Raw genomic sequence first — 14,904 nt, 5'->3', positions numbered from 1 at the left:
GATAAGTTTTAACCCAACCCATTTGAATATTTGGGTTAAATGGGTAAAAACCCATTAGGTTATTTAATTATATGAGTCTAAATGGATAAACATACTAATACCCACTAAAACCCATCTAACATTTAAATAAACAACATAAAATCTAAATTTCTAGAAAATAACTGAAATACCCCCCAAACTTAAAAAATGACCAAAATACCCCATGAAACCTAAAAATGACCAAAATACTCCTGAAACTTTAAAATTACCAAAATACCCTTGAAATTTAAAAAATGACCAAAATACTTCTGAAACCTAAAAATGACCAAAATACCCCCCTAAACCTAAAAAATAACTGAAATACCCTTGAAACCTATAAAATAACCAAAATATCCCTAAAACCTTAAAATTACCAAAATACCCCCTAAACCTAAAAAATGACCGAAATACTCCTGAAACATATAAAATCACCAAAATACCCCCTAAATCTAAAAGATGATTAAAATACCTCTGAAACTTATAAAATGACCAAAATACCCCCGAAATCTAAAATTACCAAAATACCCTCATGACCTAAAAAATGACTGAAATACTCCTGAAACCTAAAATTTACCAAAATACTCCCTAAACCTAAAAATGATAGAAATACCTTCCTAATTAAAAAATTACCAAAATACTCCTGAAACCTAAGAAATTGTCATAAGTACCCCTAAAACCTAAAAAATGACTCAAAACCTAAAAAATGATCGAAACACCTTCAAAACCTAAAAATTACCAAAACACTTTTGAAACCTAGAAATTTACTAAAATAACCCAAAAATGTAAAAATGACTGAAATACCCCTAAAACCTAAAAGATGATAGAAATGCCTTCGTAACCTAAAAAATGATAGAAATACCCCTAGAATCTGAAAAATGACCAAAATAACCCCGAAACCTAAAAAATTACCAAAATTCCCTTGAAACCTATAAAATGACCAAAATACTCCTAAAACCTTTAATTTGTCGAAAATATCCTCGAAAGATCCAAAATACCCTAAACCTCTATTTTGGTAATTTTAGATGTTTCGGGTGTATTTTTTTAGGTTTTGGGGGTATTTCGATCATTTTTTAGGTTTTGGAGGTATTTCAGTCATTTTTTAAGGTTTCAGAGGTATTTTGGTCAATTTTCAGACATAGGGGGTATTTTGGTAATTTTAGGTTTCGGGGAATGTCGGTCATTTTTTTAGGTTTCGGGAGTATTTTGGTCATTTTTATAGGTTTTGGGGGTATTTTGGTCATTTTTTAGGTTTCAGGGGTATTTCAATTATTTTTTAGGTTTCAGAGTATTTTGGTAATTTTTTAGGTTTATGGGGTATTTTGGTCATTTTTTAGATTTTGAGGTATTTCGGTCATTTTTTAGGTTACGGGGTAATTTTGTAATTTTAGGTTTCGAGGGTAGTTTATTCATTTTCTAGGTTTCAAAGGTATTTTAGTAATTTTTTAGGTTTCGAGGGTATTTTGGTAATTTTAAGGTTTCGGGGTATTTCAGTCATCTTTTAGGTTTAGAGGCTATTTCGGTCATTTTTTAGGTTTAGGTGTATTTTGGTCATTTTTAGCTTTTGGTGATATTTTGGTAATTTTTTAGGTTTTAGGAATATTTTGGACATTTTAGAGGTTTTGGGAGGGTATTTTTGCTCATTTTAGAGATTTTGGAGGTATTTTGGTCATTTTAGTGGTTTTTGAGCATATTTGGTAATTTTAGAGATTTTGTTGGTATTTTGGTCATTTTAGAGGTTTTATGGATATTTTGCTCATTTTAGAGATTTTGAAGATATTTTGGTCATTTTAGTGGGTTTTGAGCATATTTGGTAATTTTAGAGATATAGGGGGTATTTTGGTCATTTTAGAGGTTTCATGGGTTTTGGGGGGGTATTTTGCTCATTTTAGAGATTTTGGAGATATTTTGGTCATTTTAGTGGGTTTTGAGCATATTTGGTAATTTTAGAGATATCGGTGGTATTTTGGTCATTTTAGAGGTTTCATGGGTATTTTGCTCATTTTAGAGATTTTGGGGATAATTTTAGATGTCCAAGGGTATATTGGTAATTTTGGAAGTGTAGGGGGTATTTGGGTCATTTTAGGTATTTAAGGGTATTTTGGTAATTTTGGAGGCCAAGAGAATATTCAAGTAGTTTTAGAGGTATTTGGGTCATATTGAGTTAAATGGATGGGTTACTAATTAAATGGGTTGAGTTGGTAATGGATAATTAATTTATATATAAACGGGTTATAAATGGATAAATGGATAATTACACACCCAACCCATTTATGATCCAACCCGCCCATTTGCCACCCCTAGGTATGAGTAATTGAAACCAGGTCAGTTTTTACTATAGAGCGAGTTGTCAACTTGGGAATGTCACTCTCAAAGGCCAAGGTCCCATTGTCTAAACCCACTAACCCCAAACTGGAATCCTAATGAGTATACTATAAGATGTAGGCTCTACTATGTATTAATATACTATAAGATCCAGGTTATGATGAAAAAAGAGTAAATACCATACCAATGCTCGTAGTCCTTAAACTAAAAGGAAACCATTGCCTAATTACAACCTCCATCCACCAACATGGTCACTGTAAGAAAAACAAGGCCCAACACCTGTCTTGCCTTATCCGGCTAATCATGGCCATAGAAGCATGGGGCAATGATCTTTAGACAAGAGAGCTTGGGAGAGTGAAGACTGAAGAGAGGGAGAACAAAAGCATATGGAAAAAATAGAGAGAGAGATAGTCCAAATGGGACTTTGCTCTAGATGTATGTCCCTTATGGGACATCCACCTGTTTATATTTTTGGATAATCTACATATTTGGTCCCTAACCTTTACATCATATATCAATTTGATCTCTAACATTTTAATTGTGTCAATTTAATCCCTAACCTTTCAGTGTTGTGACAACTTGCTCCCTGTTGTTAAGTGTTAGATGAAAATTGCTAATGTGTCTAACCTATCAAATAAACTATTATTTTCTTGCCACATAGGCGGACACCTGAATGCCAAGTCATATTATAATTTTTATTTAAAAAAAAAAAAAAAACTGTGGGATAGATTCAGTGTACCATGAGTGTCCATTTGGGATCAAAATCCCTCAATCTATATTCTCCAGATCAGACCTCAAAGTCTCAAACTGCCAGAACTCCATTAAAGTTCTCTTCACACAACTCATTAGCGTCGACTTCAAGCTCTCTCAGAGTGTACCATCTTCCCTATCCCAAGTGTGAAACTTCGGGTCCCACTCCCACCATACACCATCGTTTCAATCTCCACACTCAACACCACCACACGCGGTGGTCTAGTTTCCCAATCTCTATTTGGATCTTAGCTGGTGGAGTTGGGTGGGTCACGAATTCTTGGAATTTTTTTGGAGATTGGTGTAGTTGTTATGGTGGTGGGGTCGATGGTGGAAGTAACGGATTTGATGTGTTTGTGGTGGTGGCGGCGACAGGTGATGCATAGAGAGAGCATGAAGAGAGCTAAGTGAATCAATTGAGATTCTTATGACTACCAATTGTTTTAGGCCGAAGATTGAGGTCGATTTTGAGAGTTGTGTGTCCACAAATGCCGTGTTGTATTCTGACATTTTTTTTGTTCTGTTTTGTTTTTGCTTGTGTGTGTTTACGTATGTATGAATGAATCTGAAGAGAAGAGAAGCAGAGAATGGTATGTTATGGAAGTGATATTAGCGAACCCATGAAATTAAAGCCTTGTGAGCAAATCCAATGACCCATTTAAGCCGATACAGAGATTTAGGATCTTTTATCCCAAATAGTCACTTCACGTAATCACGTTACTGAATCTATTGGGATGCCTTCTAATATATTATCTGGATAATAATGGCCAAAAGTTACTCACTTTCACTTATCTGTTTGTTTGTTTGTTTTATTTTTTATTTTTGAATAATTTTAAGATTATGCTGACATGTTTAGTCCAACTGGTAGTTGATGTGATAATAAAATTAAAAAAAAAAATTATTTAGGCCATTAAACATGTCAGACTTTTCCATCCAAAAGATAACGATATGGACAAAATTGACACGACGTTAAAAGGTTAGGAATCAAATTGATACAATTAAAAGGTTAATAACTAAATTGAAATATAATATAAAGGATAAGGACTGTTGATGGCCATTTCGGAAATCCAAGTAGAAGGGAGAAGCCCAGCAACACGGACAGAAAGGAATTGGCAAACGGATGGAAAACCCATTAAGCCCAAGCGGCAGGAATAATGGATCACAGGTCCATGAGACAAACAAATGGGTTTTGAAGAGGTAAATGAGCTTAAAGGAGCCCGAAAGAGAGAAAAAGAAAACCATGGGTAGTATATGATGTGGAAAAGTGAAAATGGGTCGCGGCAGGCCCAAAGTAATGAAAACAAAGAAAGTAAGGGGTTGATAGCAAGCCCAAGAACCCCAAGGATGATGAATAACGTAATTGGGCCGAGGAAGCCCAAAGAATTCAGTAAAAGCCCATGGTGATGCAAAGTTAGGAAAAGGGCCGAGGAAGCCCAAGGAAAGCAAACGGACCCGGGACGCCTAAGGTAAAACAAATGGGATACGGGAACCCACTAGTAATGTAACACAAGAACCAATGGTCTTGCTGGGCCATTAGGGGAAGAATAAACGGCAGGCCCAAATGGGTCTAGCCAGATTGAAACAAAACAAACTCCACAACAGGAATGATAGAGTGATATGACAGGAGATAGTAGCAGGAAGAAGGGTGGGCTGAGGAAAAAAGCAAAGCCCACCATCAAGTAAGGCCCAGCCCCAAATAGGGCAAGCCATAAAGGAAAGGGAAACTAGAAAATGGTCAAGAACGGACGACAGACTGTACAGACCAACCACGGCAGACGCATAAGCAGCAGGCAGATTTTAGACGGCACGCACAAGGCCCAGACCTCACCAGCCTGTACCCAGCCAATATTGGACACGGTGAGGTCATGGGTCAGAAGTAAGAGGGTATGGTTTGGTAGTTGGGAGAGGAGAAAACCTATTTTGGGGTTCCTGCTAGAGCTTTTTTGGGGGAAGTGTCTTGTTGGGATGACACACCACCCAAACGGGCAAAGCTGAGCTGGAACCACTAGGTGCATGCCATGAGGGATAGGGAGAGAGAGGGTACCCACACCGTAGCAGGAAATGGTGCCACGGCAGACAAACAAACAAAATAGCCTTCTTTTGTCTGGCGATGAGGAGTGGCTCACAGTCGGACCAGTGGTGGTCGGTAGGTACACCCAGACCAGACAAAGGTGGTTAAGGGCTAAAATAGTAAAATCCGGTCATGGCAGGCACTATAAAGAGACCCTTGCCGTGTACAGGAAAGGGGACGAAACAACACAATAACAATAGTAAGTACTACGGTATTTTGAAAACTTGAAAACCAGGAAATAGAAAACAAAGATTAAGAAAAAAGGGAATATTAGAAAGGAAGGAGAGAAAAAGTTAGAGAGTAAGAACGGCAGGCACGCACCAATAGGTTCATTTCCCTCTCTCCCTCTCAAAATCCTGCCCTCTGCCGAAAACGAAAGATGTCCTTGGGTGCCAACCACTCAGGTTCACTTCCCTCAAAGTGATTAATTTCTACAGTAGAATTTCCCTGAGATTATTCATTTTGAGAAGAGGTATTCTTCCTTTCTGGTTTCAATCTTGCGGATTAGACTTAATCTAATTTATTTACTCTCTCAGCAAGTTCACATACCATCCATTTGTTCCCTTTCACTCTTCTTATAAAACGATTGTTGTTAAGACCATGGTTATCTTTTTTTTCTTTTCTTTTAAATGAGGTTTATCTGTTCACCTTAATAAAGATCTCAAAGTATTTGATTTTATTATTATTATTGTATCTATCTGCCGGAACTCACTTGAAACAGTTCTACCCGTCGTAAGCGTGTTCCTGGCAGACGAGGCATAGTTTGTGCACAAGTCGGACTAAGTTGAGTTCCAATTGGACCGGTCTCAACTCCCATACTTAGAACACTCGGGCCCCATACCGCAGGAGGCAGCCCAGCCCAGCCCACTTTAATAAAAAAGGCCCACTACAAGGACCAAATATGTAGTTTACCCTATATTTTATATAAGTTGGTGTACAATTTATTTATTTTGCACTTTTTTTAAAACCTCACATCCTTTGCTTTTTCAAAGTATGCTTTAGTCCAGCTTAAAAGAGATAATAATAAAAAATCAGATGGTGCCAAACACACATTTGTGGGCATTAAAAAGGGGGTTTTAACATCACCAACCACATATTGTGGGCCTACAACAAAAAACAATAGGGAAAATACTTCTCCAGTTCTCCCTTTTTTCTATTATTTTTATGAATTAGTTTTATTTAATTATTATTTATTTTATTTTATTTTTATATAGAAAAATGTTTACAAATGCCTAAAGAGTAAGGACCTTGATTTATAATATATTTTTAAATATTTTATAGGAAAGAAAAAGTAATTAATTTTTTAATGACTTTTTATATTTTCTATAAAAGTAGTGTCAAAACTTTTCTTAAATAATTTATAACAATTTTTCTAAGGGCATCCATTAACATGACTCATTTTTTATTATTCAGAAGTGCATTTTTTTGGAACAGCTATTAATAGGTTATTCATTTCTATAGTTGAATGTGAAAGACATTTTAAAACCAATTCTCTATCTAATATCTAAATTATACTCTCTTCATTAAAAAAAAACAAAAAATTTCAAATAAATAAATACTTACTTTTCGGAAGCTTAAAAAAATTGAAAATTTCAATTACTATTATTTATTAAAATTTACGTATTACAATGTTTTAATCTCTAGAGCAAGTAAAGATTAATAATTACACCAAAAAGAATATTTTGTTTAGGGATCCTTCCAATATTTGGCACAATTTTTTTATGCTCCCTCACTATCGCAGGTCTTATAGTCTTCTGGGTTACTGATTTTACCCTAGGAGTTTTTAATTTTGTATTTCCTTCCTCAAAACAACATTTGTAAACACAAAATCTCAAGTTTAAAAATTAAATAATTAAAAATGTTTGAAAAATGTAAATTTGTGTATTTATTGAACACTAAATTTCCTTTATTTTGGTTTTAAAATGGATTGAATGACCTTCATAATAAATCTCTAGCTTTGAGCTTATTAGAGATTTGTTGTTCTTCGAGTTCCTCATACATACTTTGAGTTGGAAAGCTTTTAAGTGGACGTTTGTCAGGGCTTTAAAGGCTTGTTTGGTAGAGCTTTGATGATTTGGGTTTTTTTTTTAAATTCTTTTTAAATTTTTTTTTTTTTTTTTTAATGTGTATGGAAGCTTTTTAAACTTGATTCCAATAAAATTTTGAATCTTGGAAGAAGGTTTCGAATGTTCTTTGAGTGTTGTTGAGATAGAATTTCTCCAAGATTTCGACTTTTAGAAAATGAATTTGGGTACCCTTTATTTATAGTGATTTCTTAGGATGAGTCACACTTTAAATTAATCTCCTTAAGGATAAGTGGTGGATTTTGATTGTCTCAAAATTATAGAGTTCCACTAGGATTTGGTTTTTTGATAATTATCTCTATTTTTATTTATTTTACTAAAGATAATTATCAATTAATTTGATAAGAAAATTTATCTCTATTTTTTTGGACCCCATTGATACATGGCAAAATTTTTTTCCAATATAATGTCAATTTAGATAACACATGCTACCACTTAATTTATTTTATTTAATTAATTTAATAACATATAAATTTATCTCTACATGGATGTTGTCAAATTTTTGTATACACCATTTTTCTATTGGGTCAAGACCACCATAAATTTTTCCAAGATGCATAGTCCGTAATTTAGGCCCACACGTATGCCGGGTTATATGTAGTACTTTTTTTTTTTTAGATGGATGTATGTTATGTTTATACCAAAACATAAAAGAATTTAAAGACTCCTGTGCCAATAATAGTAGACATTGGATCAGTTTCAACAATAATAAAGGATTTGTTTTCCTAGCTCTGGCTGATTTAGTTCTCAATGGAGTTGAACTCTCCCTCTGACCAGCTCTATAAAAGGACAGCCACACCAGCCGCATAAAATAGAACCATGATCTCGCTGGCGTATAGCATGTGTGTTGATATGAACGTAGCCTTTTCCTGCGTACGTAGAAAACGAATTGCAAGCAGTGTTTATTCTTCAATCTCTGTCAGTAGTGTGGAGTCACCACTTATATTTTATACAAAAAAATAAGAAAAAATAAATACAAATTACATGTTCAAAATACTTCGAATGTCATTGATTGAATAAAGAAAAATACAATTTTGGTAAATTAACCTTCCAAGGTTTTGGGTTCTAGTTACAATCTATGCAAAAGAATACAAAACTTTGGTCCTAGTTACAATCTACCAAAATTAAAAGACAAAACACTAATCTACCTATCCAAAAATCTTAAGCTCGGGGGCTAGGTTGCAGAATGGGAAAGGGTTAGACACCCATTCCGCCCAGAGAGAGTCTGGTCTTCTAGATTTTAGTGATCAATATACCCTTTTTTTAAATGATGTTGAATGATATGTCATAATGCACATGACAAACACTTACAAAAATTAACTTAAATAAATTTGCCTCATGGATGTGTCCTCTTTTTAAAAAAAAATTCAGATCTATGTTGGAAATTAAAAAAAAAGAAAAGAAAAGAAAAAAGACTTGGTTTATAAAAAAAATCAGATATGTTTTACAAGGGTAAAATGCAAGATTTTATCAAGAAAAATCAGATGTGTTTTGTGTAAAGTTAAAAAAAAAATGGTTTGTTAAAAAAAAATCAGATTTGTTTTTTGTAAAAATTAAAAAAATGATTTTGCTAAAAAGAATCAGATCTATTTTTGTAAAGTTAAATAAAAAAACGTAATTTTATCAAGAAAAATCAAATATTTTTTTTATATAAAAAAATGAGATTTTGAAAAGAGTCAAGTGTGATTTGTGTAAAGTTAAAAAAATCATTTTATTTGTAAAAAAATCAAATCTATTGTTGGGAAAAAAAAAAAAAAGACTTTTGAAAGAGGATCCACATTCATGAGACATATTTATTATGCATGGATCACATATTAAAAAACTTTAACCTAACTTTCAATACCTTCTTTTGAATTTCAAAATCTACAATTTTATAACAAAGAAAACTTTTCAGAAAAAAAATCAGATATGTATTTAATGAAAATACAGATAAGTTTTGTATTTAGAAAAAATCAGATTTGTATTTAATGAAAATATAGACCAGTTTTGGGTTTTGAAAAAAAAAATCTGATTTGTATTTAATGAAAATACAGATCAGTTTTGAATCTTCATAAAAGAGTTTTGATAGTCATTGCAGATTTTGAAGTCAAAAAGAAAGAATTGAAATACACAATCATCTACAGTATCTAAGCATGACAATTATGTATTAAGAACAAGACATCATAAAACATACTAAACGTATTCATGCATCAAACAAAAACTTACTAATTAATGGAAGAAGAAAAGAAAGAAAAAAAAAAAAAACAGAATCCCTCTTGCGTGAGCGTGCTCTTCTAATGAAATAATATTTTAGAAATCAAAAATGTTTTTTCACCTCTTTGAAGTCTAAAATACTTTACTTACAAAAAAGAAGTTCCTAATGCAAAAGCCTCCAGAACATCTTTAACGTAAGGGGAATAGAAAAGTCAGAAAAGAAGAGCCCCTAATTCTGATTTTTTTTCCTCTACTTATAGAGGTTGGGATGCTTAAAAAATAAGCTAAATGAGATCAGATATGAATTGGAATGCGCCTTAACTCTAAAAATCCAAAAAAGATAGGCTTTATCTCAATCAGGGAGTTTTCGAGCTGGGCCGAGCATTTGGGCCATTTTGAGTTTGGGTCCAATTTGGACTCCTTTGTTGAGGATTTTTGAGACTGGAATTGCACCTAGACGTGTACCTCTGAATTGCATAGTGAACTGAGGCACAGAGGTATCGATGCCGTGTATGTTGGAGTAGAACTCCTGCATAAACACGATAGGACAACGCACGGGTTTCTCACATAGAGATTCCCATCCTTGAGTCCGAATGACATCAGGTAGCGTAGTGTCGGAGAAATCCGACAGAATGACCTGGCGTTCCGAATGAACATCACGGTCCTGGAAGTTCTCAACGAAGTCCGTGAAGAGAGGAAGAGGATGACCCGGAACATGAAGAGGGTTCCAAGCCATAATAGATTTTCTCTATTTGGGTGCCATAGAGAGGTTCTATGAGAGAGAGAGAGAGAGAGAGAGAGAGAGAGAGAGAGAGAGAGAGAGAGAGAGAGAGAGAGAGAGAGAAGACAGAACATAAACACAATCTCAGACCATAAAAAGAGAAAAAGAGAAGTATGTATGCATGAACATGTGACATGAAAATTTAAGAGTATTATGGGTAAAACCCAATCCAAACCTAACAACACTCACATCAATAATCAGGCACACATCTAATAAATGCATGAAACATTGTTATAATGCTAATGGAATGCAATGCATGATCATATAGCAACAACATCATAACACCCAAAAACTCAAAAACCCCAAAAATTGAAAAACCCCAAAACCTAGGTCTAAATGCATGAAATGCATGAAAAGAAAGAGGATTAGAACACTTACCAAGTGCTTGGAGAAAGATCTAGGCCAAAAATCACTTGGGTGTGAAGATTTGAGTGGGAGTGAAGAGTTTGGGTTGAGAGAGAGAGAGAGAGAGAGATTTCTATCCAGAAAGAGAGTAAAAAATGAAATCTAAATCGCGCCTCACCTTTAAATAAAAATCTCAGCTTGATGGATTGAAGTTTCTATTCGAGGATCTGTCGAGCTTTAAATCTTGACATAAGTGAAACTGTTGAGGTGCTATCGAGGATCTGTCGACGGCAAAAAGAAGGTCTCGATGTATCGAGAATCTATCAACCAAACAAAGAGCAAAGAAAATTGGCTAGATGGATCGAAGAAGCTGTCGAGCTTCTATCGAGATGAAACCTAGAAATCTCATTAGATTGAGTAACTGTTGAAATTCTATCGAGAAGTGACCCAAAAATCTCGATGGATCGAAGATCTATGAAGATTCTATCGAGAAGGCAAAGAGCACAGGAAAAATTCCTTGATGGATCGAAGATCTGTCGAGGTTTCTATCGAGACTAAAGAAAGAAAGCTTGATAGAAATGGAAACTATCGAGGATTTGTCGAGAAGCTATCGAGCTTGAAGAAAAGGAGTTTTTCAAGGAAAGGAAAAAAAAAAAAAAAAAAAAAAGGCAACAAGCAAGCAACTCAACCAAAAAAATCACTCAACATATTAAGCTCTCAAAACATCTCTCAGCATAAATGCAAAGCTTTCATATATCCAAAACACACACACACACACGCTAAACAAGTCTAACCACTTTTATATTTTGAAAAACAAGTTAAGACAAATTAGTGAACATTTATTAATACATGTACTTCTTGTGATGGCCAAATCACATTGTACCTGCATATGTATCAAGAGTAGAAAAGAATTTTGCACGTTGTGTGTGAAACACAGCAAGAGTGCATAAGTGTCTCATACTATGAAGATTTGAGACATGAGAAGATCAAATACATTCACACATAATCATAACTATTTGATGGGGACTATCACCTTCGAGGTTCATCCTATAACTCCCACATCTCCTAGAAACACTCTTGCAACTATTTTAGAAGCATTTTGTTTCTTTTTGCTTTTATTTTTTTTTCTTTACATATTTTTCTTTTAAGCATAGCATGCATGGGCATATAAGGGAAAGAAGAAATACCCATTTATGTAAGCTAAAACATCCCAATTTTACTGTGCCTAAACACACAGATGTTGTTCATGATTGGCGGGTTTTAGTGGTGAGATGGTTATTTATGCCTTTCTATTAGGATTTTCTAGTCCTTTCCGTCAAAAAGAGTGATATGAGCATGAGATATAAGAGATCATCTTAATCGTACTCATCACAAACATGAGCCACAAAGTTCACTTGCTTAGTTTTGCATTGAAATGCTCATTTAAGCTACAAGAGATACAAAGTTAAGAAACTTTGTTTCAAGGGCCATCCAAGGTACATAAGTACCAATATACACAACACACACTGTTTTTGTATTTTTCTAATTTTTCAATTTTATTTTTATTTTTACGAAAAACAAATAAAGCAAAATTGAAAACAACCAAAACAAAAACATGAAAGAAAACACACAAAGCATAAAACTAGACTGACGCAAAAGCTTAAAAACAAACAAATAGACATGCAAGAACAAAAGAGAGAGGAAGTGACTTAATCACTTGGAGCCTTTTTCCTTCCACACTTTGTAATTGAAGGAAGGACCTTTCCTTTTTGCGAACCTTTGATCCTGAGGTGAGGGGGAAGAATGAAATCTATTAAGATTCGAAAGGAACATAATGGCCTTAAGAAGATCTCCTAGAGAAGCAAGAGAGGATGGAAACTAGTTTTAGTTTCCAGACGAGAGCATACTATTGCTTTATCGAGTGGCTAACCACTTATAGCAATTTGGACGAGTGTGCCCTAAAGCTCCGCAATGATGACAAAAATGTGGCTTCTTTTGTTGAGACTTTTTATTATTGTCTTTCTTAGTCCTAGGGTTCCTAGTCTCTTTCTTTTCAACCTTAGGGGGTGCTCCTAGAATAGATTTTCCATTGTCTATGTTCTTACTAGCTATTTTAGTTTTAGTGTCAACATTCTAATAAATATCATCATTAGCAGGTGAGACAAACACAATTTTACTAGAAGAGGCAATATTAGAAGATATAGGGAATTCATACTCCAATCCAGTCTTGTCGGAAGCAAATTTCTTAAAGCTCAGTGTCTCATCTAGCTTTGCACTGGAAGTCCTCTCCAGTTGAGCTCTGACTTGGAACAGCACTGCTTCAAGCTTCTTTGTCCTTTCAACAAGGAAGTTGTTCTTGAACCACAAAGCTCCAATGGTCTGATTTGCTTCATCAAACTTTGTGGAGAGCTCTTCTCGATCAAGTTTCACATCGCTTAGCTTCTTAGTGGCCAGACTATATAGTTTCTCATACTTTTCCGAAACCTTGTAAAATTTTGCATAGGCTGTATGGATGTCATCTTGTTCATCCATCTTTTCAAATTTTGACTCCACCAAGTCTTCTTTATCATCAATAACTTCCGTAATCCCTTCAGGAGGATCGACTGTAGTAGCAAAAGCCATTTAGAATTCCCTCATCATTACTGTCATTAGACTCAGTTTCAGTTTCAGTGTCACTCAAGGTTGCAGCAAGTGCCTTACTTTTTCTAGTAGCCTTGAGATATGTTGGGTATTCCTGTTTCATATGCCCAAAACCATGATAGCCAAAACACTTAGGACCAGAGGTAACGGTGTATTGACCACCATTTTTAGAGCCTTTCTTCCCATTTGTTCTGACCCTTGGACTGAGACGTATTTCCTTGCCATCAGTCATTATCTAATCCCTTCACATTGGCATTCTTGATGAACTTCTTGAATTGCATAGTGATGTAGGATTTCCTCTTTGAATCCTCTTCTTTAGAGGATTCATCCTTCTCATTACTTTTGGCCTTCAATGCCACATTCTTTCCTTTGCTTGCTTTCCTGAGTCTTGTCAATCCTAGTTTATAGGTCTACAAGTTTCCAATCAACTCTGTCAAAGGAATAGAATCAATATCCTTTGATTCTTCAATGGCAGTGATCTTGGCATGGAATCTTTCAGGCAGAGACCTTAGCACCTTTTCTTACAACCATGGGTTCAGGAATAGTTTGCCTAAAATTAAAGGCTGAGTTGACTATGTCCTTGAGTTTGGCATAGAACTCATTGAATGACTCATCCTACTCCATCTTGATCTCCTTAAAGCTTGTAGTAAGCCTTTGAAGCTTGGAATCTTTAACGGCCTTAGTTCCTTCATAGGTCGTCTGGAGAATAGTTCATGCTTCCTTTGCAGTTTTAGTCGAGGATGTTTTCTTAAACTCCTCATTTGTGACCGCACTAAAAATGGCATTCAATGCTCTACTGTTAAAGTTTGCCACTTTGATCTTTACATCATCCCAATTAGCAGGCACTTTCTTAGGCTTAATCCAGTTAATCTCCACAGCTTGCCACACTTTCTCATCTAAAGACTGCAAGAAAGCTCTCATGCGTACTTTCCAGTATGCATAGTTAGTGCCATCAAATAAAGGTGGAATAATTAGAGACTGTCCTTTATCCATGACAATAGGGGTCAATGGATCACACAATAATGATTAAAACCTAATTAGAGTGTGCTTGCTCTGATACCACTTGATAGGGCAAAAATGTATTGACCCCTTGCAAATTAATTAATTACCCAAGTTAATTAATTAGGTTCAATTACATGCAATGGCATGGTAGCACAAACAAATCCCCAACTAAACTAAATGCAGCAGAAATTAAATTTGACATGATGATTTGTTTACAAATGGGGAAACCACTAAGGCAAAAACCTCATCGAGTGATTTTAAGGTCACCACTCCCAAGAATCCACTAATCAATAATTAAGCGATTACAAATAAAAGGAATCTTACTAACTACCCTTGGCCTATCCCAAATTACCAACCTACAATTGAATCTTCACTCCAATACTCAATTGGACTTGATCTTGTAGTGGCACTCTTTCTGTTTAATGCACGAATCCCAGTACGTGACTAACCAATGATGCACGAATCTCAGTACATGACTAACTCCAGCAACTTGAAGAAGGTTGTTAGCTACAAAGTTCTTCACTTCATGCACAATGAAGATCAAGAAGCTCCTTTGTTACAAAACCCTTTGGCGTAACAACGCAGTAGCTTCTCTTAAAGAGAATAAGGCACTAGGTCACTCAATCTATGTGCGACGGCCTTTAAATAAGCCTTATATATGTCTAGGGTTGTGAGAAAAGAAACCCAACACATACACATCAGCTTGGGTCAAAAATCAG

This window comes from Quercus robur, chromosome 10 (genome assembly GCF_932294415.1).
Source record: "Quercus robur chromosome 10, dhQueRobu3.1, whole genome shotgun sequence".
Classification (NCBI taxonomy): domain Eukaryota; kingdom Viridiplantae; phylum Streptophyta; class Magnoliopsida; order Fagales; family Fagaceae; genus Quercus; species Quercus robur.
Note: the sequence above shows the minus strand (reverse complement) of the source record.